Source organism: Anarrhichthys ocellatus, unplaced genomic scaffold (genome assembly GCF_004355925.1).
Source record: "Anarrhichthys ocellatus isolate YVR2014 unplaced genomic scaffold, GSC_Weel_1.0 scaffold3, whole genome shotgun sequence".
NCBI classification, from domain to species: Eukaryota; Metazoa; Chordata; class Actinopteri; order Perciformes; family Anarhichadidae; genus Anarrhichthys; species Anarrhichthys ocellatus.
This window is the reverse complement of record NW_022280033.1, coordinates 68,381-73,122: the sequence shown is the minus strand read 5'-3', so window position 1 is coordinate 73,122 and position 4,742 is coordinate 68,381. Positions and strand designations below refer to the sequence as shown.

At 42.6% G+C, this 4,742-nt stretch overlaps 1 long non-coding RNA gene across 1 annotated transcript in view; it reads right to left on the bottom strand.

Moving 5' to 3' along the window:
- Nucleotides 1-1,940: 1,940 nt before the first annotated feature.
- Nucleotides 1,941-4,742, bottom strand: part of LOC116397931 (uncharacterized) — a 3,646-nt gene continuing 844 nt past the window's right edge. Inside the window, exon 2 of the long non-coding RNA XR_004213728.1 lies at nucleotides 1,941-3,904. This is a non-coding gene — a long non-coding RNA (uncharacterized LOC116397931). The remainder of the gene's footprint in view (nucleotides 3,905-4,742) is intronic.

The window sequence follows — 4,742 nt, the reverse complement described above, 5'->3', positions numbered from 1 at the left end:
CACACATACATATATATATATAATTTGTGGTGTGTGCGAGTGTGTGTCCCCGTGTGTTTACTGCAGGCGGGTAGATACAGATCAGCCACAAGCCGTATGCTCGTCGTGGTCGAGGCTTTTATTCTCCAGCAGTCATCATCTGGAGGAATGGTTTCACTCTGAAACTCATAAACAAAGAGTCAGTGTGGCAGTCTGGCTGTAAAACCGGAGGAAAACAGAGGAATCTATCATTTTAATTAAAGGAACAACCTGAGAAACAACACACAAATCAGCCGTGTGGGAGGTTTTTAAATTTATTTTTTCGTGTTTGCCAAAATAAAAGTCCTTCTGACTAAAAAGTAAAGATCCTCACACACTTCCTGTATATTTATTCATCACAAGTAAATTAAAGGGGGAAAAACAACAACCATACAGTATTACTTTTGGGGCTAGAACTTGCCTCTGTTGTTGTTTTATGGAATATTAATATAATAAATTTATAATGAGGACAAAATAATCACAATCTTCATATTAAAAAAACAAAAGCAGCTCTTGAGACTGTCGTGGTGGTTGTGCCAGCTGTGTGAGTGAATTATTGATCCATGAACTGAATATCACGTTAGTAATCAGAGCCCCTCGTGTGCTTCTTTAAAGCTGATGTTAGCCGGCCGCTCTCCTCTCACACCCATCCAGGAAAAGATGAGTCTTCACACCTCCTCTGCTGCCTCACCCCCTCACCTCCCTTCCTATTGCTCTGTGTTGTTTTTTTCCCCTTCCCTCCCGTCCTGGTTTTATAGCTCGACTCCAACACCCAGCTTTTTTTTTTTTTCCACTTGTTCCCTCCTCGTCGTCATCCATCTTCAGCTGCTTCTTTTTTTTGTTTCTCACTTTCCCTCCCTCTCTCTAAGGTGCCGATCAATTCACAGTCTCCCTGGGAAGTGTGAGAAACCCACCCTCACCCCTCCGCCATGATCAGTGCCACTGGCCCTCACAGATTCCCCTCACCCAAATCATTCACCCCTTTTCGAGGGGGAGGGGGGGGAGAGAGGAGTCCATGTGATTCTTCCCGTCCTCCTCTTTTCACTCTGAAAGTGTCTGCGACACCATTAGCACACCTGAAATAATAGCAGCAGTGACAAATGCTGCAGGAAGGGGAGGGTGAGAGAGAGAGAGAGAGGGCGAAAGAGGGAGAGAGGGAGGTGTGTGTGATAGAGTGATGAGCACTCTGTCTATCTGTGGGGTTAATTCAGAGTAAAAGTGGAGCTGCTGACCTGGTGGCCATGTGACAAAATGTGAAAATTGACTGGTATGCATTGAGCTCAATGATTATAACAGACCTGCTGTGTGTGTGTGTGTGTGTGTGTGCGTGTGTGTGCGTTGATGAATCTGTGCATCTACTTTCACACATTTCTCACCATATAGGAAAGCAGCTGTTCCTCACATATGTATCTATAGGTGTGAGGATCCATGAATCCACATGTTCACATTAATGCAACACCTCCGTCAGCAGTGTGTGTTGAGCTTCACATTTAGCTCTTTTATAGACTTTCACACTCAGTGAGATAGAGAGAGGAGATGTCCGGTGACGTTTATCTGCTGCTACAAAACCAAAACAGTTTGAGCTCCATTTCTTGTCGTGTTCCAGATGTTCGACACTCGTAGTTCATCTCTAAATGTTTAGACGTCGTGGACAAGCTCATGCTCAGCTTTAATGTGGACACATGAGCGGACACGCTGGGCTGTGAATGAATCTTCTTAATTGGAATTTACATGATTTGTAAAAAAACAACACAGATATTTGAATATGAAAATACATATTTGTTTGTGAAAACTGAGTATCTTAAGGTTTCATCTTCAGAGTTTATTACTTTATTTTTTATTTGTTTTGGAGCTCATGAAAATCCCTTTCACTTCATTTAGTACCAACACTTTGAGATCTTTAATAAAACACAGCAGCAGTACTCTTCTTATGTATTTTATTATCATCATAGATAGTTTTGTACATGATGGAATTTAAGAACCGACTTCATTACAGATTCAAACTGAATATTCTGCATTTAGTGAATTATTTTTTTAACTTTTTGCTTCCTGTCTTCATCATCTGAGCCGGACTCTTCCTCTGCGTGTCCTGCTCCTCGTGTAGTTCCTCACATCTCCGGTAGAAGGCGCAAATGGTTCAGCATTAATGTGAGAGGCTAAAAAAAGCAGCTCAGAGGAACATTTGGTCCAAACTGCAGGATCCAACAGAAGCGAGGGAGCCTTTCCCTTCATCCCCAAAAATAACTGATTTCATGGTTTCAAATCAATATTGAGACACTTTATATTCTTGCTTTTATACTTTAACACCATTAAACTCAAGCCTTTGTATTTAGGATGTGATGTAATTATACTCTCGAGTTATTAATGCCAATATTTAAAAAAAAAAGAGTCATGTGACAATAATTTAAGACAAACTACAATAATTTAGTTAATATCAGTTTTTAAACGATGACGAATCAGACTTTAATACTGAATGCTACATTATAGCTCATTACACTAACTTTTAAAAGAGAAAGCTGACCCTGAACGCACCACGAAGAGTCCGGACGGGTCTCCCGACGGGCGAGAATACACCAGTAGTTTCATATAATCAGATGAGCTGTGTGAACGCTCTGCAGCAGGTCTGTCGGTCGGTCGGTCTGTCTGTCTGTCTGTGCCGCAGCGACTGATACGAAGCAGAGACGACCGGTGGCCTTTTTTTGTGCAGATCCCGACACGTCTGCGCTGCGGGCTGCAAAAAGAAGCAGTAGTTTGACCTCGGTTTGACTCGTCGGGCTCTGCTGGTTGTTTGTTCAAACAGACGCAGATTATTCATTCGTATTTGTTTTACACCTAAAACTCTACGCGTTAAAACTAAATGGCTTCATCAAATGAGTCTGTATTTATCACAGCATTATCTGACCCAAAATAAATAGGATTTTACACAGTAACCTGAAATTAGAGGAATGCATTTTTAATAAACTGACACAAAGGCTGAAACTTGTCTCTGCGTCCAAACAGCAGAAGTCAGCGCGCGCAGGACGCCCTGTTTGTTTCGGCAGTCGAACATGCTGTCATTTCACATTCAGCCGTTTGAAAGTAATACCTGCTGATTTTATTGAAACGACTCGAAGCATTACCGTCATCGCAAAGCGGATTAAACAGAAATGACGGTATTTAGACCCCCCTCCCTGCTCTCTCTCTCTCTCTCCCAGATTGCCAGAAAACGCGCTGACCCTCGCGGAAGAGCAGCTCCAGGAGAGAAAGTGGAGCTCCAGTTTGCTTTTACAGACGCTAATTGAAGGAGCTTAATTGCTTTATAATGCCGGTGTAGTTATTTTAGTGGTCAGTCTCCTTTCATGTTAATTTGGCTTTTTCTCTCTCAATGACCCTCCAAAACGCAGAGTGCCTCGTGGTGTCGTGAGATACATAATGCTGTTTACTACACCCACAGCTTCTCCTTTTAATTCAAAAAATAACTTTCCTCCAGAAAAATATCTGTTACAAGAATACGCTTTTTAATATTTGAATTTACCGTAAACAAATAAAAAAATAATGAGAAAATTAGAGCTTCTACTCACCAATACATAATTGAATTAACAAATTCGACGAGTTAAACGAGTTTATTATTATTTGATCCAAATATCTCTCCGTGCGTAAAAGTCGTGCGTCCTGCGCGGCTTCGTGGCTCCTCTTCAGCCCGCCGCCCCCGGGAGCCTCTCCGACCGGACTGCTGGGAGGCTTTGTTGGTGATTTTTTTTTTTTTACTCCTGTAAACTTGTCCCCCATCCCCACCTGTTTTTTTTTTTAGCGCCGGAATCCCGCCGAATGTGTGAAGCCGCATTATCATGTTATGACACCATATCTCTGTGGCACCGAGGGGCCAGATGATCGATGACTGGACGCGCTGCACGGAGAGAGAGAGAGAAAGAAAAAACACTTCAAACAGGCCGTCACCGACCAGCAACACCGTATGAGCATAATCAGCAGATAATGTGTCTCTCCGTTCACGTGCACGGGCTGAGAAATACACGAGCATCATGTGGAAATCTACTGGAATGTCTGGAAAATCCTGTCCGTTTTTATACGACTTCACCAAATATATCATGAATACTTTACGCAGACTTTGAGCCACTTTCACTCTTTTATTAATTCAAAAAAAGCACTGATGTAAATGAAATAAGATTTCAGTGACACAGAGGGGTGAACTCAAACTATTTGGTTCACGTTATACTCTCTGGTGTCAGTACTTTCATGACTCGTTCTCCTCAAATTAGAGCTCATTCATATTTGACCAGACTTTTAAATCCACTTGTAAACTGTGAACTTTTATCACACAGAGACAAAAGAATAAGTTCTCAACAATAATATCTCAACCTGAGAGTTTGGTTCCGAGACGTTTAGTCAGAGTAATGAAGTCAGAGGTGTGTTGCTCTCCATGTGTATTATATTCTGTTTGTGGGTGAATTTACAGCCGATAAGTGGACAGAAAACACGAAGTGTGTGCTTTCTATTCGCGGGTGGTGTTTTGTTTTTTAGCCTTCCTCGCAAAGAAATAGAAGAAAAAAAGAAAAAGTGGCCTAAAAACCGATCAATCAGCCCCGAATCGATCATGTGGAGCCAATAGGGGGGCTCGAATCCCTCAGCCTCTCTGCCATTGGACAGACAGGGCAGACTGGAGCGACCCATTCGGTGCAGCTGTGGGGGGGAGAGGCACCGGACGACACTGGGGGGGGGGGGGGGGG